We start from the raw sequence: 22,693 nt of genomic DNA on the forward strand, positions 1-22,693 counted from the left end.
CAGTCAAACCTAGCTGTGTCAATTCCATCAGGCGAGCCTTACTTCAAGGAACAGATTTTTATGTTTTCCCAGGGCACCATCATGGCCATGCTTTCCATAAGTGAGGTGGCAAAGCTGATATTTATTGTGTCAGCTAGGGTTGTGAGACCTCAGGGGCAACCTATCGGAATCCTACCTCCTCCTGGGTTTATATTACTATTTCCTGGAGTTTTTCACACCCCCAGAATTCTTTAAATGTCAATTCTATCTGTAAAAATTCTGACCACATCACCTTGGGTTGGTGCCTCCCCTTGTCCATTACATTTACAGACCATGCTAAGTCCAAAGATTGGGCACAGGGATTCTCATGGGGTCTCCGCCTTTATCAATCAGGCACAGATACTGGCCTCACCTTTAACAGTAAGCTCCTTAAAGAACCCATTCATGCCAAATTGCCAGTTCCTATTGGTCCCAACCCTATTCTAGTTCCCCAGCCGCAGCCATCCAAAAAACCTGACCTTTTACAGAAACTGCTCATACCTTTACCTCAGAAACTTCCCTTGCTCCCATAGCCAATCCTCCCCCCTCCACTCAGACCAAGAATCTTATCCTTACCTTAGTGAATCAAACCTTCCTTACACTCAATGCCACCTCCCCTAACCTTGTTGATGACTGCTGGCTGTGTTATCATTCCCAACCACCTTTTTATGAAGGCATTGCTATTCCTGGCCATTTTACCCATACAAATAATTCCCACCGTTGCTGCTGGCAACCTGGAGAGTGAAATGGTTTATCCCTCTCTCAGGACTCAGGATTGGGCCTCTGTGTGACTTCTAATACACCCCCTTCACAGTATGCCCATATCTGTAGTATTACCATTGCACCTGATATTAGTAGCAAGTATTTAGTTCCCCCAAATGACACCTTAAAGCCTCACCCCCTGCTTCTCAGCCAGCGCCTTTTCTGCAGAAAATTCTGATTTTTGCATTCTTGTGTAATTGGCTCCTTGATTGATTTATTATCATTCAGAAGAGGTTTTTTGTTGTTGTTGTTTTTCATTTATGGGATCAGTCTGCTGATTCCGCCCCTTCACTAGTCCAGCAGCAAAAAGAGTCCCTATCTGCCATCACTATTTCAGTCCTCCTAGGCCTTGGCACTGTGGGTGCAGGGACTGGTATTTCTTCATATGTTCTCTCCAAATCTAAGTATCAAGAATTAAGTGTCACCATTGACAGAGACGTCCACGTCTCCAACAAGGCATTAACGACCTCTCTGATTCCCTCTCTACCTTAGCTGAAGTCGTCCTACAAAACCGCAGAGGACTTGATTTACTCTTTCTACAGCAGGGAGGGCTGTGTGCAGCTCTTAGGGAAGAATGCTGACTTTACATAGACAAGACAGGGATGGTTAAAGAGAGCATGAGAAAAGTCAGAGAAGACCTAGAGAAAAAAGACAGAGACAGAAGAGAGCTGGTATAAAAATTGGTTTTCAACCTCTCTGTGGTTGTCAACCCTACTTCCTTCCATTTGGGGACCATTTTGGGTTGTTTTCCTTATTTATTTTGGTCCCTAGGCCCTTAACAGACTTACCAACTTTGTGAAACGTCAGGTGGATGATTTGGCAGCAAAACCTATCCAGGTGTATTATCATACTTTAGCTATGGAGGTCCAAGAGACTCAAGACGAGGTTGATAACCTATCCAGGGTGTTCCCAAAACCCATCTCCAACCTAAGAAGGGGGACTTCTGCCCTTAGAACAGAAGTAGAGAACAAGGACCAGGTAGAGAGGGGCCACCCAGAACCCCCTCTGACTGGCGAACTAAGTTCTTGCTCTGGTTGCGAGGCAAAACACTGCAAGGGAATACAAAGCAAAAACTAAAAAACAACAACAACAACAACAACAAAATTTTTCTGAGTTACCTGAGGGACAAGCCTGACTGCATGGAGGTTGATGTCCAAACTATCCCCTCTGCAGGAAAAAGACATCAGGATGTGTATGGCCCCCATGCCTCACTGGACAACACCAGGAGGACCGGAGCCATTACAAGGTCCCATTTAGGCACTGGCGGTCAGGCCTCTATCCTGCCTTGGCAAAGATTAAAATATCCATGGTCCTTATATACAAAGAAAATGGAGGAGATGTTGGGAGCAACCTTGTTTGAACATTAACTGCCCTGTCAGCCATAAGTGCTCACTGGCACAAAGTCTTGGCCTCTGTGGGAAAGTACTAGCCCAGTTGAGAACAAAGAGATATAGATCTTGAGAACAGGTGCCTAGCAATCCCCAGTTGAGAACAAATAGCTATAGATCTTGAGAACAGGTGCCTAGCAATCCCCAGCTGAGAACAAATAGCTATAGATCTTATGGACAGGTACCTAGTAATCCATTCTGTTCTGTTCTTCCTGCTGAACCCAGCCAATAGCCTGTTCTTGGGAACAGGTGCATTCTTCCAAAAACAAAGCAACCCCCTCCACCACCACCCCCTTACCCCATATCCTGCTTCTATGAGTATATAACCTGTGTGGGAACAATAAACATTCGTCAGCTTGATCAGACCTCCTCACTTGCTGTCCATTCTTTGAGTCTCTTGCCCCTGCATTCTCTTCCAGGTGCCCCACAGTCCCTGTCAACCATCCCACTGGTCGGGACACTTGGGGGGAAGGTACTGGGAGAGGGACTGCAATTGGGATGTAAAGTGAATAAATAAACAAATTAATAGGAAAAAATAAAAGTAAGTACAAAGTACCCAGTATTCAACTGAGAAATCTTTTTCTGACATTTTGCTGCAAAGAGTCTCATGTGTTGAAAAATTGAAAACAGTTTTCTATATGTATGTACCATCTCACTTCTGCAGTTATTACTTGCTATACAGAATTTGAAACAACACACATGTATCTACTGTACTCACCCACTGATAAACCTATGTTATTTTTAAGTGCTCAAACATAAGTTGTTCTCTACATGATATTTTACTTTGGAAATAAAACTCACAAGTTCTGAAAAACTGTGTGTGTGGGTGTGTGGGTGTGGGTGGGTGTGTGGGTGTGGGTGGGTTTGTATGCACATGTGTGTGCAGGTTGAGGTCAGAGCTCATTCCTTGGAAGCTATCAACCTTGGTTTTTTGGCTGGCTGGCCAGCAATTCCAATTACCCCACCCGTATCTTCTTCCCCAGCACCAGGACTCCAGGCTCACAGCCGTAGCCTGTGTTCTGTTAACTGAAGGCTCTCACTCATTAACCAACAAGATTATACCCAGATGAGTACCATCTCCATTAGCTGTTTCTGCTGGGTTCCTAAGAAGTGTCACGCCTACAAGATGACAAATGCAATCCCACATACAAATCAGGACTCTTATGGGATAATATATCAATCTGTCTTCTTTATTTTTCTTTTCTTAAGACTCATAGATGTTATGATATACTATGACAAGTTTCATTACAGCATTTTCATATATGCATCTAAATTATTTTAATACTATGCACTCTCATTACCACCCCCCAACCCCTCTACACTCAGTGATTCTCTTCTCCTTTCTTTTCAAACCATTTTTGTGTGGGCAATGAAGTGGCAATGGACGACCACTAGATGGCAGGAGGAACTCATTGTTTCATATCTGCTTCAGCACATATGTTCAGTGCATTTGTTCACAAATCTTGGACATCTGATTAAAAACATAGCTGCAAACAGCAATCAAGTGCAGCTATACGGATGACTAGAATTTATGCATAGCAAAACTAATAAGCAACTGAACAAATCCACAGGGGAGGCTAATTAATAGATGAGAGATTCTTGAGCCCATGTCTATGTGCCTGTTCTAGGTCTCTGAGCAGCTTTGGATAGTGTTACAGGGTGTGCTGTAAATGATGTTGCCTGTGGGGACTGATGGTGGGGGCTGACTAGAGTCAGATGGTAATTGCTAAGTGTTCAGAGAAAGGACTTTTCACAGCTGCTAAAAGAAAATAACAAAACTGACAGGGAAAAATCTAGCTTGCTCTCTCCATCTCCACTCTCTAAAATTATGGTTTAAATTCACAAGGAAATAGACAAAGAGTGAAAGCTTGCATCTGGACTGAACCATCATAAATAGCATTATCCACAAACAAAAATTATTGAAGTATTCAGAAATTAGGGCCAGGTACAGGGAGCTAACTCACAACTTGTGTCACTACTAATACGGTTTGCGATATAGGAAAAGTTACACTAGTATTAGCCAGTGATGACAGCACCAACTGAACAAGAATAGTTTGCAGAAGCCAGAAAAAAATCTTTTCAGGATTAAAAACATGTATTCTCGTTTGTTTGCAAAAGCAACTTGGGAAGAAACGCTCTCTTTTGTCTACAGGGACATCATCGATGGAAGGAACTCCAGGAAAGAGCTTGAAGCATAAAACATAAAGGACCTCTACTTGTTGGATTACTCCCAGGTTAATTTTTTAATTATACACCTCAGACACAACTGCCTATGAATGGGACCACTCATCGTGGGCAGCCCTCCTACATCAATTAGCAGTCAGAAAAATGCTCCCACAGATGTTCTTGAAGCCCAAACTGGTAGAGGCAATTCTTCAACTGAAGTTCTTTCCTCTCTGGTGTGTCAAATTGCCAACCAAGATTAGTCATGCAATCGTGTGACGAACTTCTTTTCCTATATTGCATTTCCTCTCACTGAATCATTCAATTTCAAGGGTTCAAGGATGGCGAGATCAAGTCAGTGCCTTTTAGACAGACTTTGAAACTTGCACCGTTTGTGGCAAGTACCATGTGAAGAAAGGTTTATCTGGGGAGGGGCTTAGGTAAATATTAAATAACAACAGCTCATGGTAGCCAAGTGTATTCTGAAACACCAGGTTTTGAATCACATCTGGCAATTAGCTGCTCAACAGCTCCAGTAAAACCAAGAGAAATAAAGAGTTTTAAAGTTCCAGCATTTGTTGGGGCTCCTCTATTGACCCCTTCTGTACTGGGTATTTTTGTGTCAACTTGACACAGCTGGAGTTATCACAGAGAAAGGAGCTTCAGTTGAGGAAATGCCTCCATGAGATCCAACCTTAAGGCATTTTCTCAATTAGTGATCAAGGGGGAAAGGCCCCATGTGGGTGGGACCATCCCTGGGCTGGTAGTCTTGGGTTCTATAAGAGAGCAGGCTGAGCAAGCCAGGGGAGGCAAGCCAATAAAGAACATCCCTCCATGGCCTCTGCATCAGCTCCTGCTTCCTGACCTGCTTGAGTTCCAGTCCTGACTTCTTTGGTGATGAACAGCAGCATGGAAGTGTAAGCCAAATAAATCCTTTCCTCCCCAACTTGCTTCTTGGTCATGATGTTTGTGCAGGAATAGAAACCCTAAGACACCTTCCCTACCTCACAGTCCACACAAAGCCTCTACCTACTTTAAGGCCCTGGAAAAGGTGTTCCTGGCTTCCCCGGTAGATATCTGCGCGTATTTTTCTTAGAAAATAAATGCACTTGAGTAAAAAGGTAAAAACTATTTTAAAGTAATAACAAAATTAGCAATAGATTATAGAAATGGCAGAAGCATGGAGTACACTAATGACAGGAAGTTGAAAAATAACCTCCCAAAAGAAGCACTTTTTAGCCCCCAGTGGCTGCTTCGAAGAGCCATCTTTGCGTTGTTCCCGAGTCGTGCTCCATGCTCACTGCAGCCCCCTTTGCCTCCTCCAATGCTGGACTCCGGCAGCTTTCGTGCCAGAGTCCTCGAACTTGACTAATTCCTCACTCGCTGCATTGGACCACCAGCGTGCCCCACCATGTCAGACGCGGCAATGAACACCAGCTCCGAGATCACCACAAGAACAAGAAGAAGGGGGAGGAGGAGGAGGAGGAGGAGGAGGAGGAGGAGGAGGAGGAGGAGGAAGTTGTGGAGGAGACAGAGAATGGAAGAGATGCACCTGCATCTCAAAATGAGGAAAGTGGTGAGCAGGAGGCTGACAATGAGGTAGATGAAGAAGAGGGATAAGGTGGGGAGGAAGAGAAGAAGGAGGAAGGTGCAAGTGAGAAAAAGGATGGAGATGAAGATGAAGAAGCTGAGCCTCCTACGGACAAGCAGGTAGCTGAGGATGATGAAGATGATGGTGTCGACAGCAAGAAGTAGAAGACTGATGAGGATGACTAGACAGCAAAAGGAAAAGCTAGCCGTACGCACTGTGACCATTCACCCTCCACTTCCCATCTCAGAATTTCAACAGTGTCACCTTCGAGTAGAGAAGCAGGCCCTACCCGCCCACAGCAAGCAGTGTCACCCACAGATGACATGCGCTCTCCACAACCCCACCAAAACCACAACATGAATTGGCAACATGGAAGGAAAAAAGAACCAGACCTTCACAGGCCCTGCTTTTTTTTTCTTAAAAATAAGTTAAAAGGAAATTTTGTTTGTATTTTTTATTTATATTTTTATACAATTTGTTAGAGGTCAGCCATTTTTAATGATAACGGGTGACCAAGCCAGCATTCATAGCGTTTTCTGTCCTACTTCAGACTTGTGGTGTGACCATGTGCATTATAATCTCAAAGAAGAAGAAAAAAACTTGTAAAAAAAATCGTATTATGAACACTCCAGTAACTTTGTGTGTGTGTGTATGTACATAGCTGTACTATAAGTAGTTGGTTTATACGAGATGGTTAAAAATGTCAAAGATAGAAAGATATGTTTCCTTTTTATTTCTTTTTTTTTTTGTCTATGAAGTTGCTGTTTATTTTATTTTTTGGCATGATTGATGTATGTGTGAAACAATGTCCAACAATAAACTGGAATTTTATTTTGTTTTGTTGAAACCAAGAAGCACTTTTAAAAATGGTATGGTCAGTGTTTTAAGGAAATGAATAAATAATTACAACACAAACTATGGTCATCATTTTAAGGCCATGTTTTTATTTATTTCCTTTCTCTCTCTCTCTTCCTCTAGAAGCACACATGCAGACAGATTATTTTACAAAGTCCATCCCATGGTGGAGCATTACATATTGGTGTCATCTTTTTCAAGCTCTGATTAAAAATTAAGTCAAATGAAACTAATCCCGGGGCAGGGATGTAGCTCCGTTAGCAGAGTGCTTGCCTAGCAAGCGAGAAGTCTTGGGCTTGTCCCCTGGTACCTATAAACCAGAGCCAGCATGTTTTGTTGTCTCAGCAACTGGAAGGTAGAGACAGGAGGACTGAGAGTTCAAAGCCATCCTCCACTATAAAGAAGTAAAAGCCAATATGGAAAGCATGATATTTTGTCAACTAAATTAATAAATAAATATACAAACAAACAAATACTCCATTCCTCTGCTTAAATGTTCTTTCTCTTTAACCCTAAGCTGTGTCAGTGTAACTTGGTGTATTAATCATCTCAGATGGAGCCCCAGTAAGAGTTAAGATCTCCTTAACATATGCAATGACAGTGACTATGGATGTGAGAAGCCCATATTATTAAGGGCCATTATGAGTGAATGAATGTTAAGTACTTAAGTAAATATTTAAATGCATTTTAAAAAGTCATAGTGAGGCAGGAGACTGAAGGCTGAAACATCAAAATAACATATAATTTGTGCATTTTATTTGAAGATTAAAATATTATCATCCCCCTCTCTCTCTTCCTTCCAATCCCTCCCATCACATCCCTTATCCCAATCTCTGTTCATCTAATTCATGACTTTTTTCTCTTTAATTATTACCCCTACATATATAAACATATAAATATATAAATACAATCTGCTAAGTATGTTTAGGATTACTTGGAGTGTATAAGGTTTCGGGGCTGACCATTTGGTATTGGATAACCAGTTAGGGGCCTCATGCTCAGGGAGCGCTAGTTCTTCTCTCCTCAGTTGTTAATGCCTGCTTACCCAAAGCTCTTTGTCTAGGTTGGGAACCTGGGAACTGGTGAGATTCCCCCTTCTGTGTTGTCGTTTCTATGGTGTTCTCATTGTTCAGATTCTTTGGGTGGCCATATTGTTGAGGTGTCACAGGCATAGCATTCCTGTCTTTTGGGGAGACACAATCTTGCGGCAGACTTTTTGGTAAATAAAACAATTAATTTGTTTTTAAGAATCACATAAAAAAGGCTTACAGGTTTCAGAAGACTGGAAGCCCTTTCTCACATGGTCTTTATTTAATCAACAGAGCAAGCTCAAGAGGAGCCTGCAAAATAAAAATGAGGCAGGCAGTTATTGTCTAAACATCCAATAAAGGGCTATAAGGCTCTCAACCTGGCATTTTGGGCTTGTTCCTTGGTTCACTAGCCCACTCCCATTTGAGAACAGATGTTCTTTCATAATAAACCATCTCTATTTCTATTTCTAACTACATCTCCCCAGTGCAATTGTTTGTCCTTGGACACAGTAATTCAGTGCCCCTAGACTTAGATCTAAAACTCAGCACTAAACTAATTCAGTACCCCTAGACTTAGATCCAAAACTCAGCACTAAACTGCCTGCCTCATTTTTATTTTGCAGGTTCCTCTTGAGCTTGCTCTATTGATTAAATAAAGACCACGTGAGAAAGGGCTTCCAGTCTTCTGCAACCTATAAGCCTTTTTTATGTGACTCTTAAAAACATTTTTTTTTCCTTTTCCTTTTCTTAGTCTGTGTTTTGGTAATGGACCTAAAACCTAAGCATGCCTTTTCTGATGCTCATGGGATTATCACTGCATTTCTGACTCTGTGTCTAACTGAAACTACAGTTCTGTTTGTTTGTCTGTTTCATCTCCTCTCCTCCTCCTCCAAGCTGCTGCCAGGATTTTACAACTTGCTAATCCTGTTGTTTTCCTCTCAAAATTTGCTATACTTGGACTTCTTTGAATCTGTTTTTAAATTATTTTAATAAGGAGATTCAGAATCCAGAAGGATATTTCATTTCCCAATAAACAAAGGACCATTGAACCTTCAGAAAAATGGCTTCATCTTTGATGCTTCATTTTCGAGGCAGGGAAAATAATGGCTCAAGTGCACATAGGCCAGCATGCCCAATTCAGATCAGGAAAGTTGGGAAATGTGCATGTGTGTGTTTCCTTTGTCTGGAGGAAAATATTGAGGGTAGTGACTCTCAGTGCAACTTTGATTGTGGCCCATAAGGTGCTCATTGTTCAAGAAGGATGACTGATGGGCCTGTTTTTAAGCAAATGGTTCAGCATGAAGGAAATCAGCTGTAGGACACACCTCTCTTAGAAAATGGTTGCAAAAACCTGAAAAATAGAAATATCAATGAGCACTAATGTATCACATGACTTTTACGGACCTGCCAGGTGTACAAATAGACATGGAGACTCTTGGATATTTAAAGCTTAGGACTTTAGCCTGGGCTACCACCCAGTTTCTCATTTAGCTTTATTTAATTATTCTAGCCCACAACCTACCGTGTGGCTGGTTCTTTACCTTTTTCACTCTCAGTTCCGGTACCTGTTTCTTCTTGTGTCCCTGGTCATCTGTTGCTTCTGATTTTTTTCTCCCAGACATACTTTCTCTGCCCAGAAGTTCTACCCTCCACTTCCTGCCTACCTATTGTCCATCAGATGTTTATTCAAGCCACTCAGCAAGTAAAGAAGAATGAATGTTTACAAAATATGAAGCTGGTGATGGGGCACAGGAATAGCAATGCCAAGATCCATCCAGTACTTAGCTCTCTGCCTGTAAGCAATCAACATTTGAATATACAGAGATGCAGCATTCCACAATGTACCCAAACACTAACATGGGAGGGAAAAGTCTCACAGGTCCCATCCCTATACTAAGAACTATAGACAACTAATGACTGCTGAGAGAGGGAATTAGCCTCTCTCAGAGATGAGTCCCCTGTTGGCTATCCATAGGAAGTGATCAGCTCTGAAACCATGTACACAACAACAAAAATGGACTCAGCTGGTTATAATTATATATTTTGCATATGTGCAAAAATAATAATCAAATAATAAAGCAGTTAAGTTGAGAGTGTTGGGGGCATTGGAGGGACTGGAGGGAGGAAAGAAAGGAGGGAAGAGCTGTAACGATAATTTATTTCATGTAATGGCATAGAATTACATCCCTTCCCCCTCTACTTCCCTCTAGCCCCTTCTGTGCCTTCACTCTCAAGTGGATTACCTCCTTTCCTTTGATTATTATTACATACATTCATATTATATATGTTATATACATGCATATTATATACATATTCATATATACATATTTACATATGCATAAATGGGTGTATACATATACATATATATGCTGTAGTGATGTAGTGTCTGGTTTTATTGATTGATTGTATGTGGTTTCAAGAGTGACTATTCCACATTGAACAATCAATAATGGGACCCATTCCTGAGATAGGCTAATTCTCCTCCCTGCAGTCATTAGTTGCCCCATGGTTCTTTGTCTAGGGAAGGGACCCCATGAAATTTCATCCCTTTACTTTAACTTACCTATGGATAGTACCATTATTTCAGTCTCCTTTTGTACATATTTCTAGGGGATACCATTTCAAGCATACTTCTTGCCATTCAGGCTCTTGCAATCTTCCTATTCCCTTCTCCTAGTTTCCTGAACCATACATGTGGCAGCTGTGATGTACATGCATTCATTGAGGTTGTGTTCTCCACAATCCACTGATATCTGCCCTGTATCCAGTTGTGGTTTTCTGTAATGGTCTCAGTTTCCCGCAGAGAGAAGCTTCTTTGATGAGGAGTAATAGCTATACTTACTTATCTGTGGGTATAAGTATAAGATTTTGAATTTAGATAAGGAATTATCCTGTCTCTCTCATCTGCGGTTCCTAGCTCCAACTCTTCAGATATGAGTATATGAGTAACCATAGAAACCAGGAAAATATGAAGGAACCTTGACAGACTGGGGACTTGAAAGGGGAAAAGGAAAAATCAACGTGGATGCTTTACTTGGGAAGAGGGAGGTGGAACATAGGTTTTTTTTTTAATTTATTAGGTATTTTCTTCATTTACATTTCCCATGCTATCCCAAAAGTCCCCCATACCCTCCACCCCACTCCTCTACCCACCCACTCCCACTTCTTAGCCCTGGCGTTCCTCTGTACTGAGGCATATAAAGTTTGTAAGACAAATGGGCCGCCTCTCTTTCCACTGATGGCCAACTAGGCCATCTTCTGATACATATGCAGCTAGAGACACAAGCTCCAGGGGGTACTGGTTTGTTCATATTTTTGTTCCACCTATGAGGTTGCAGACCCCTTTAGCCCCTTGGGTACTTTGGCTAGCTCCTACATTGGGGGCCCTGTAATCCATCCAAGAGCTGACTGTGAGCATCCACTTCTGTGTTTGCTAGGCCCCTGCACAGCCTCACAAGAGACAGCTATATCTGGGTCCTTTCAGCAAAATCTTGCTAGTGTATGCAATGGTGTCAGCATTTGGAGGCTGATTATGGGATGGATCCTGGGGTATGGCAGCCTCTAGATGGTCCATCCTTTCGTCTCAGCTCCAAACTTTGCCTCTGTAACTCCTTCCATGGGTGTTTTGTTCCCAATTCTAAGAAGGGGCAAGTGTCCACACTTTGGTCTTCATTCTTCTTGAGTTTCATGTGTTTTGCAAATTGTATCTTGTATCTCAGGTATTCTAAGTTTCTGGGCTAATATACACTTATCAGTGAGTACATATCATGTGAGTTCTTTTGTGATAGGATTACCTCATGCAGGACAATGCCCTACAGGTCCATCTACTTACCTAGGAGTTTCATAAATTTGTTGTTTTTAATAACTGAGTAGTACTCCATTGTATAAATGTACCACATTTTCTGTATCCATTTCTCTGTTTAGGGACATCTGGGTTCTTTCCAGCTTATGGCTACTATAAATAAGACTGCTATGACCATAGTGGAGCATGTGTCCTTCTTACCACTTGGAACATATTCTGGATATATGCCCAGGAGAGGTATTGCAGGATCCTCCTGTAGCACTATGTCCAATTTTCTGAGGAACCTCCAGACTGATTTCCAGAGTGGTTGTACAAGCTTGCAATCCCACCAACAATGGAGGAGTGTTCCTCTTTCTCCACATCCTCACGAGCATCTACTGTCACCTGAATTTTTTATCTTAACCATTCTGACTGGTATGAGGTGGAATCGCAGGGTTGTTTTGATTTGAATTTCCCTGATGATTAAGGATGCTGAACATTTTTTCAGGTGCTTCTCAGCCATTCGGTATTCCTCAGGTGAGAATTATTTGTTTAGCTCTAAGCCCCAGTTTTTAATGGGGTTATTTGATTTTCTGGAGTCCACCTTCTTGAGTTCAATATATATATATATATATATATATATATATATATATATATATATATTGGATATTAGACCCCTATCTAATTTAGGATAGGTAAAGATCCTTTCCCAATCTGTTGGTGGCCTTTTTGTCTTATTGACGGTGTCTTTTTCCTTACAGAAGCTTTGCAAATTTATGAGGTCCCATTTGTTGATTCTCGATCTTACAGCACAAGCCATTGCAGTTCTATTCAGGAATTTTGCCCCTGTGCCCATATCTTCGAGGCTTTTCCCCACTTTCTCTCCTATAAGTTTCACTGTCTCTGGCTTTATGTGGAGTTCCTTGATCCACTTAAATTTGACCTTAGTACAAGGAGATAGAAATGGATCAATTCATATTCTTCTACATGATAATTGCCAGTTGTACCAGCACCACTTCTTGAAAATGCTGTCTTTTTTCAACTGGATGGTTTTAGCTCCCTTGTAAAAGATCAAGTGACCATAGGTGTGTGGGTTCATTTCTGGGTCTTCAATTCTATTCCATTGGTCTGCTTGTCCGTTGCTATACCAGTACCATGCAGTTTTTATCACAATTGCTCTGTTGTACAGCTTTAGGTCAGGCATGGTGATTCCATCAGAGGTTCTTTTATCCTTGAAAAGAGTTTTTGCTATCCTAGGTTTTTTGTTATTCCAGATGAATTTGCAAATTGCCCTTTCTATTTGTTGAAGAATTGAGTTGGAATTTTGATGTGGATTGCATTGAATCTGTAGATTGCTTTTGGCAAGATGACCATTTTTACTATATTGATCCTGCCAATCCATGAGCATGGGAGATCTTTCCATCTTCTGTGATCTTTTTTGATTTCTTTCTTCAGAGACTTGAAGTTCTTATCATACAGATCTTTCACTTCCTTAGTTAGAGTCATGCCAAGGTATTTTATATTATTTGTGACTATTGAGAAGGGTGCCGCTTCCCTAATTTCTTTCTCAGCCTGTTTATCCTTTGTGTAGAGAAAGGCCATTGACTTGTTTCAGTTAATTTTATATCCAGCTACTTCACTGAAACTGTTTATCAGATTTAGGAGTTCTCTTGTGGAATTTTTAGGGTCACTCATATATGCTATTATATCATCTGCAAAAAGTGACATTTTGACTTCTTCCTTTCCAATTTGTATCCCCTTGATCTCCTTTTGTTGTCAAATTGCTCTGGCTAGGACTTCAAATACTATGTTGAAAAGGTCTGGGGAAATTGGGCAGCCTTTTCTAGTCCCTGATTTTAGTGGGATTTCTTCCAGCTTCTCATCATTTACTTTGATGTTGGCTATGGTTTGCTGTAGATTGCTGTTATCATGTTTAGGTATGGGCCTCGAATTCCTGATCTTTCCAAGAGTTTTATCATGAATGGTTGTTGGATTTTGTCAAATGCTTTCTCCGCATCTAAGGAGATGATCATGTTGTTTTTGTCTTTGAGTTTGTTTATATAGTGGATTACGTTGATGGATTTCCATATAAACCATACCTGCATCCCTGGAATGAAACATACTTGGTCAGGGTGGATGATTGTTTGATATGTTCCTGGATTCCAATAGCTAGAATTTTATTGAGTATTTTTGCATCGATATTCATAACGGAAATTGGTCTGAAGTTCTCTATCTTTGTTGGGTCTTTCTGTGGTTTAGGTATCAAAGTAATTGTGGCTTCATAGACTGAATTGGGTAGAGTACCTTCTGCTTCTATTAGTGGAATAGTTTGTAAAGAACAATAATTAGATCTTCTTTGAAGGTCTGATAGAACTCTGCACTAAATCCATTTGGTCCACGGCTTTTTTTGGTTGGGAGACTATTAATGACTACTTCTATTTCTTTAGGGAATATAGGACTGTTTATTTATCCTCATTTAACTTTGTTACCTGGTATCTGTCTAGAAATTTGCCCATTTCATCCAGATTTTCAAACTTTGTTGAGTATAGCCTTTTGTAGAATGATCTAATGGTGTTTTGGATTTCTTCTGGATCTGTTGTTATGTCTCCCTTTTCATTTCTGATTTTGTTAATTAGGATGCTGTCCCTATGCCCTCTAGTGAGTCTGGCTAAGGGTTTATCTATCTTATTGATTTTCTCAAAGAACCAGCTCCTCTTTTGGTTGATTCTTTGAATAGTTCTTCTTGTTTCCACTTGGTTGATTTCGCCCCTGATTTTGATTATTTCCTGCCTTCTGCTCCTCTTGGGTGAATTTGCTTCCTTTTGTTCTAGAGCTTTTACGTGTGTTGTCAAGCTGCTAATGTGTGCTCTCTCTAATTTCTTTTTGGAAGCACTCAGAGCTATGAGTTTTCCTCTTAGAAATGCTTTCATTGTGTCCCATAAGGGTATGTTGTGGCTTCATTTTCATTAAACTCTAAAAAGTCTTTAATTTCTTTCTTTATTCCTTCCTTGTCCAAGGTATCATTGAGAAGAGTGTTCAGTTTCCACATGAATGTTGGCTTTCTATTATTTATGTTGTTATTGAAGATCAGCCTTAGTCCATGGTGATCTAATAGGATGCATGGGACAATTTCAATATTTTTGTATCTGTTGAGGCCTGTTTTGTGACGAATTATATGGTCAGTTTTGGAGAAGGTACCATGAGGTGCTGAGAAGAAGGTATATCCTTTTGTTTTAGGATAAAATGTTCTGTAGATATCTGTTAAATCCATTTGTCTCATAATTTCTGTTAGTTTCACTATGTCCCTGTTTAGTCTGTTTCCACTATCTGTCCATTGATGAAAGTGGTGTGTTGAAGTCTCCCACTATTATTGTGTGAGGTGCAATGTGTGGTTTGAGCTTTACTAAAGTTTCTTTAATGAATGTGGCTGCCCTTGCATTTGGAGCATAGATATTCAGAATTGAGAGTTCCTTTTGGAAGATTTTACCTTTGATGAGCATGAAATGTCCCTCCTTGTCTTTTTTGATAACTTTGGGTTGGAAGTCGATTTCATTAGATATTAGAATGGCTACTCCAGCTTGTTTCTTCAGACCATTTTCTTGGAAAATCGTTTTCCAGCATTTCAATCTGAGGTAGTGTCTGTCTTTTTCCATGAGATTTTTCATTTTCCTGTAAGCAGCAAAATGTTGGGTCTTGTTTGCATAGCCAGTCTGTTATTCTATGTCTTTTTATTGGGGAATTGATTCCATTGATATTAAGAGATATTAAGGATAAGTAATTTTTGCTTCCTATTATTTTTGTTGTTAGAGTTGGCATTCTGTTCTTGTGGCTGTCTTCTTTTAGGTTTGTTGAAGGATTACCTTCTTGCTTTTTCTAGGACGTGGTTTCCGTCCTTGTATTGGTTTTTTTTCTGTTATTATTCTTTGAAGGGCTGGATTAGTGGAAAGATAATGTGTGAATTTGGTTTTGTCTTGGAATACTTTGGTTTCTCCATCTATGGTAATTGAAAGTTTGGCTGGGTATAGTAGCCTGGACTGGCATTTGTGTTCTCTTAGTGTCTGTATATCATCTGTCCAGGATCTTCTGGCTTACATAGTCTCTGGTGAAAAGTCTGGTGCAATTCTGATAGGCCTGCCTTTATATGTTACTTGACCTTTTCCCCTTACTGCTTTTAATATTCTGTCTTTATTTAGTGCATTTGTTGTTCTGATTATTATGTGCCAGGAGGAATTTCTTTTCTGGTCCAGTCAATTTGAAGTTCTGTAGGCTTCTTGTATGGTCATGGGCATGTCTTTCTTTAGGTTTGGGAAGTTTTCTTCTATAATTTTGTTGAAGATATTTGCTGGTCCTTTAAGTTGAAAATCTTCATTCTCATCTACTCGTATTATCCATAGGTTTGGTCTTCTCATTGTGTCCTGGATTTCCTGGATGTTTTGACTTAGGATCTTTTTGCATTTTGCATTTTCTTTGATTGTTGTGCCGATGTTCTCTATGGAATCTTCTGCAGCTGAGATTCTCTCTTCCATCTCTTGTATTCTGTTGCTGATGCTCGCATCTATGGTTCCAGATTTCTTTCCTAGGGTTTCTATCTCCACCATTGACTCATTTTGAGTTTTCTTTATTGTGTCTACTTCCCTTTTTAGGTCTAGTATGGTTTTGTTCATTTCCATCACCTGTTTGGATGTGTTTTCCTGTTTTTCTTTAAGGACTTCTACCTGTTTGGTTGTGTTTTCCTGTTTTTCTTTAAGGACTTGTAACTCTTTAGGGGTGTTCTCCTGTATTTCTTTAAGTGAGTTATTAAAGTCCTTCTTGATGTCCTCTACCATCGTCATGAGGTATGCTTTTATATCCGGGTCTAGGTTTTTGGGTGTGTTGGGGTGCCCAGGACTGGGTGAGTTGGGAGTGCTGTGTTCTGATGATGGTGAGTGCTCTTGGTTTCTGTTAGTAAGATTCTTACCTTTACCTTTTGCCATCTGGTAATCTCTGGAGTTAGTTGTTATAGTTGTCTCTCGTTAGAGCTTGTTCCTCTCCTGATTCTCTTAGCCTCTATCAGCAGACCTGTGAGACTAGCTCTCTCCTGAGTTTCAGTGGTCAGAGCACTCTCTGCAGGCAAGCTCTCCTCTTGCAGGGAAGGTGCACAGATATCTGGCATTCAGACCTGCCTCCTGGCAGAAGATGAAGGCCCAAAACAGGGCCTCTCCCAGAAGCTGTGTTGCTTCTGATTTCCACACTCTCACCTGTGCAGACTAGTCTTAGAGGGATCCGGGAACCAAGATGGCTCCCCCAGGTGCTCTGGCAAAGCCCTCCCGGGTGGGGCCGACACCTCTCCTCTGGCACAGAAGGTGCCCAGATGTCTGGAGCTCAAAAAGGGGTCTGCCTCAGAAGCTGTCCTCTAGGAACCTTGGGGGTGTCCGCCAACTCCAGGTCCAAGGTGACCTGGTGCTGGTGCTGCCCGGAAGGGATTTGTGACCCTGGTCAGGCCGGGTTTTCTGCTTCCCTAATGCTGTCTCAGATCCCGCACAATTGGATTGGAACAGAAGTTGTGTAACACAGTTTTAATGGTGCATCCTTGCTTGATTTGTGCAAATGCTATAAGCATTATTTCTCTGATGTTGTATTGTCCATCTGCTATGTTCCTCTACTACTCACACTCATTCAAAGCCAAAGCATTGTTAAGACTGCAGGAAACACAAATATAAATTTTGGCTGTCTGGTGTTTTCTAAGGGGTTCGCCAGGAATTCTACAAAGCCTCATAGTTTAACAAGATGTATCCAGATAATATTAACTTATTACATTAAGTCAAGACTATTACATAAAACTAGTTTTCTTTTAGTAAGATGCTAAATTTATTTCTTAATGTTACTACTTTTGGAAGTTATTCAAAAGACCGTGCAGTTGAAAATTTGTATTTAGAAAACCCTTTTCTTGGGTGTTAAACATTTTGCTTATCTTATTAGAGTCTTGCATAGATTTTAGACATGAATAGACAATTATTGTTATGTTCATTTGACTGTTTGTTTAAAACAGGGTCTCAGCATATAGCCCAGGTTAGCATAAAGTATGTTATCCTGTGCCCTAATGCTCCCAAGTGCTGTGCTGCTGACTGATAACATTTCACTACTCAGTCAGGAGGCATCTATAACTATCTATATGCATTATCTAGGTGTTGGCATTCCTTCTTAGCTCTACTCAACAGTTACCTGGCAAAAGCCAAGTATGCCTAGCTTACCGTAAAGGGGCTGTTTGGATCCTCCTCTCGCTATCTCGTTCTCTCTTCTCTCTCTTCTCTTCTCTTCTCTTCTCTTCTCTTCTCTTCTCTTCTCTTCTCTTCTCTTCTCTTCTCTTCTCTCCTCTTCTCTCCATACCCCCTCTCTCCCAGTCTCCCCTTCCCTTGTCCCCATCTCTCTCCACAAGTTCCTGGCTGGACTCTTCTCCTCCCCCTCCTCCTCCTCCTCCTCCTCCTCCTCCTCCTCCCCTCTCTTCCTCTCTCCCTCTCTCCCTCTCCCCCACTCCCTCTATCTTTCTCTGCCTCTACTCCCTTCTCAACTCCTCTTCTCATGCCCTAAATAAACCTAAATAAACTCTATTTTACACTATACGGTCCTATGGCTGGTACCTCAGAGGGAAGGAGTGCCTCAGCATGGGCTCGCAGAGGCACCCCTCCCACCTCACCATACCATGCTCTATCAAACATATCCTGGTTTCTCTTTTTATAAAACATAACATTGGTACCATGAGATTTGAATTTACAAACTCACAGGTTGCATGAGTTCATATTTTCCTTCTGTCACATAGACTTTCCAGCCATTGGATCACTAAAACTTGAACACTAGCAAATTGGTAATCTTCCCATATTCAGTATCATTTTACCCTTAGGTGGTGCGCGCTCTCTCTCTCCCTCTCCCTCTCCCTCTCCCTCTCCCTCTCCCTCTCCCTCTCCCTCTCCCTCTCCCTCTCCCTCTCCCTCTCTCTCTCTCTCTCCTAAAGACTCAAGACAGTTTTGGCTTCTCTCATACATGCTGCTGAAAAAAATCCTAGACCAGGCCAGGCCTACGTAAATCGGTCTCCCTTAAGCTCTGAGGCCCACAGCTTGGGAGCTGGTCCCACAGCTCAGCCACTAGATTACTACATGATGACAGAGTAAATCTAGCCTGGATGATTGTTTCATTCTAGTTATTAATTTGCCCTAGGGACACCATGATATGATTAATAACTTCTTCATTCTAGTTATTACTTATCCTCAGGATGCTAGTAAGAATAATCTTAATAACGTCTACTCCTACCCAGAAAGGGTATGTCTTACTCCAAGGCTTCTTACTGAGATGCCTCCCACTCAAAGGCTTCTGAATTCACAGGCTAAATTTGGCTCCAATATCCACAAAGCAATAACTTTAAATGGCCACTCTCACCAGCAATCCAAAAAAAAAAATGGTAAAGATTTCTATGTATATTTTCCCTTCTCCCTCTTCTCCCTCCTTCTCTCACCACTTTAATTGTTCACTCTCTGTTCCTGGGTTCTGAGTCCCCTTTGACTCTTAGCTGCACTCTCCAGATCTTATTTTGGAATTAACTCATTCTGCTGCCACCATGGCTGGAGAGGCACACTAAAGCACAGCTACAGCCTCTGCCTCTCGCCCTCCCTGGTGTGCTCACTCTCTCATGCTGTCCTGCTGCCCAGTGGCACAGGCCAGGAAATGCCTGGTGCATTTGCTCTCTCCAGCTTGTGCCCCTGTCTCTCAGTGCCACCTGCCAAGCCATGCTGAGTTCGCCTCTGCGTAAATTTGTCTTTATGTTTGTCTCTGCCACACTTCTGCAGCTCCATCCTGAGATACACGACACTTCTGAGGCTCCATTTTGAGGCATAATGCATGACTTTTCTCCACAGGTAGAGCAAATGCTTCAGCACTATCTTAGCTAAGGGTGGTCACATGACTGATTGTAGCTCCAGTGCCACCTTGGTTAAAGGCAGTCTCATGACCATCTGCGATTTTTATTATGGGCGGATCCCACCTCACCTCCTCCTTACCCTAAAACAGGGTGACTTAAGGTCTGCAAAGACACTTCAGTTAAGATAAAGTTGTTATATGAAAAGCCTTGTCTTAAAGATCATTGCTGCCAGGCATGTGATGTGCATGCCTTTAATCCCAGCACTTGGAAGGCAGAGGCAGGCTGATTTCTGAGTTTAAGGACAGCCTGGTCTACAAAGTGACTTCCAGGATAGCCAGGGCTACACAGAGAAACCCTGTCTCAAATAAAAAAAAATCACTGCCTTAAATATACATCTAGTCATGTTTTTACTACTGACATTTCTGTTATTAAGTTATAATGCTTTCTCTTTGTTTGCCAGATACAATCCAGAACAAGTAATTAAACAAACACAGATTGTCTAACTCAGATATGTTCAACAGATATTATCTCTCACTCTTGTCAGAAATCTGCTAAATGTAACATTAAACATTTAAGCTTATTATGACAGAGACTCCCAAAGCCTAAAAGTGACCTCCCCACAAGGTTCCCTGAAAAGATATGGGCACATTGACAAGACTGCCTGTAGTGTGGTATTATAGCCACTGAGAAACACCACTCCATTGCCTTGCCTGCTGCCAGGGTTCAGCCTAAACTGTGGACAAACAGAGGACACCTGGAGAATTAAAAGTCTCACATTACCTAAGACACCGTGAGTCATTTCTCCCATGTTCCCATTTCACAGGAAAAGCTTCTCATCTTCTGGGCTGGATGACTCTGCCTGAGTTGCCATGGAGAGTACAGGGACCTGGAGAAACTGTTTGGGTAACAGACTATAGAGTAACCTCAGCAGTCATTGTAATTATTATATGACATCTAGATTAAAATTTATTCTTCCCAGATTTCTGACTACATTGACAGTTAAGGTAACTTTAGCTTGACAGCTAGAAAACAGACTTAGCTCCTTACCCCAAAGTAAGGACTAAATGTAACATTAAAAAATGTAAGCTTATTATGATAGAGACTCCCAAAGCCTAACAGTGACCTCCCCACAAGGTTCCCTGAAAAGATATGGGCACATTGACAAGACTGCCTGGAGTGTGATATTATAGCACTGCCTTCTTAGCTCACTAGTCAATTTGTTAACTAGTTAAGACTACCAGATCTCTTATGAAAAAGATAGACAGATTTGCCTAACACTCAGACTTCATGATAAGGGCTCTACAAGTTCAGATTTAAACTTTCACAGATGTGGCCTTCTGTTACTTCCTTATCTAAACTCAGTTTCCAGTGACTAAATGCTTCATATTTCCTCTCCATGCTATGCCACTGTCCTAACATTAACCAATAGAGTTCTTAAAAATTATCCCAGCTCTAATAAAATATTCCACTATACAATGCACTTTTATAATCACAAGTTCAAATTTTAAGTTTCCTTTGACTGTCTTCAAACTGTAGATTTAAAGAGTTTCTCATGCTAAATCTGCACTATCAGCTATCATAGTTACAAATATAAGTTGCCTCTAGCTATAGACTTAAGATGTTTTCATTCTAAATCTATATGATCAATTATCATATTCACAAAGTTTTGAGTTTCCTTTAGTTGTCTTTTAAATGTAAACTTAAAATGTTTCTCATTTGACTAAATTTTTGTGAATTCAGTCCCCTTGATGGAAGAGAAAAGCCTTTCTTCATCCTTCTGCTCCATGAAAGTGTTTGTCTTCACTGACCTCATCTTAAAGACTGTCCATGCTGTTAACAGATGCATCTCTTTTGTAAACATACAAGCTCCAGGAAACACACTCAGATCTACCTCTCATGGACCAAACAGACTCCATCTAGATAAGTACACCAATCAATGGCCTAAGTTTCCACTTGCTAATGATTCCAGAGGGTGGGATTCCTCTCCTATTCCCAGGAGCTGGGTTCCCCTCACTCACAACCACCACGGTTTCACCCACTATGGGTTTCAAATGCCAAAGAAAAATTTTTTCTCCCAAATGTATTTAACTTTATTCTCTACCTCTAATTCTGTGTGTGCATGTCTGTGCATGTGTGTGTGTGTGTGTCTGTGTCTGTGTGTCTGTGTGTCTTTGTGTGTGTGTGTACACATCTTTTCAAGTCCAGGCATTTACTCAAAATCTATATCCAGGACAGCTTCCGAGAAGAAACCCCCAGCTGCTCCAGTCTACTCTCACAGACACAGACACTGGATCTACTCCTTCCTACTCACAGATGCTTCCACAGACTGTGGACAGCAAGGAAACAGCCAACTCTCCTAAGCCTGGACCAATTCCCCATCCCCATTTTCTTAGGTTTCCCAGAGACATGTCACCCCAAAGTCAGCAGGAAGTAGCTAAAGATCACACCAACCCGATTCCTGTTTCACCACCACTTCTTTCTAGTTTTTCATTTTTTTTTTAATCAAACCAAAATGGAGGAATGTTGGCATTCCTTCTAAGCTCCACAAAACAATTACCTGGAGACAGCCAAGTAGGCCTGGCTTACTATAAAAGGAGCTGTTTGACTCTCTCTCTCTCTCTCTCTCTCTCTCTCTCTCTCTCTCTCTCTCTCTCTCTCTCGTTCTCTCCTCTTCTCTTCTCTTCTCTTCTCTTTCTCTGCCTCTACTCCCTTCTTAATCCCTCTTCCCATGCCCTAAATAAACTCTATTCTACACTATACTGGTCATATGGCTGCTACCTCATGGGCAAGGGATGCCTCATCATGGGCCTACCAATGCACCCCTCCTAACTCACCATACTGCACTCTATTAAACATATCCTAGTTTCTCTTTTTATAAAACACACTAGGGGTATTGGCACTCTTCAATTAACCCTGCTGCTGCAATATTCTTTTGGAAAAGATATCAGCCTTTATGTGGTAGAGTGAGCTTGATCCCCTCTTTAATATTAATAATGTCAGGACATTAATGATGAATATAATTAATGTCAGGATGCAGAGCAGCACCTTCTTCTGATCCTTAAGGAGGAGTGAGGGTTAGCTTCTTGCTGGGGCTGAAACCATATCACAACTTCAAACAACTTTAGTGAAAGTAATTTGGTCAGGCATCAAAGTAACTATTCTTGTTTAGCTATAGACCTTTTTGTGATTCAAACCTTAAAATTGTCAAGGAAGCAT

At 41.2% G+C, this 22,693-nt stretch overlaps 1 pseudogene; it reads left to right on the forward strand.

The window, feature by feature from the left end:
- The first annotated feature begins 5,742 nt into the window (after positions 1-5,742).
- Positions 5,743-22,693, forward strand: part of LOC147001592 (uncharacterized) — a 98,222-nt pseudogene continuing 81,271 nt past the window's right edge.

Source organism: Mus caroli, unplaced genomic scaffold, assembly GCF_978045245.1.
Source record: "Mus caroli unplaced genomic scaffold, Mus_caroli_1 scaffold_13, whole genome shotgun sequence".
NCBI classification, from domain to species: Eukaryota; Metazoa; Chordata; class Mammalia; order Rodentia; family Muridae; genus Mus; species Mus caroli.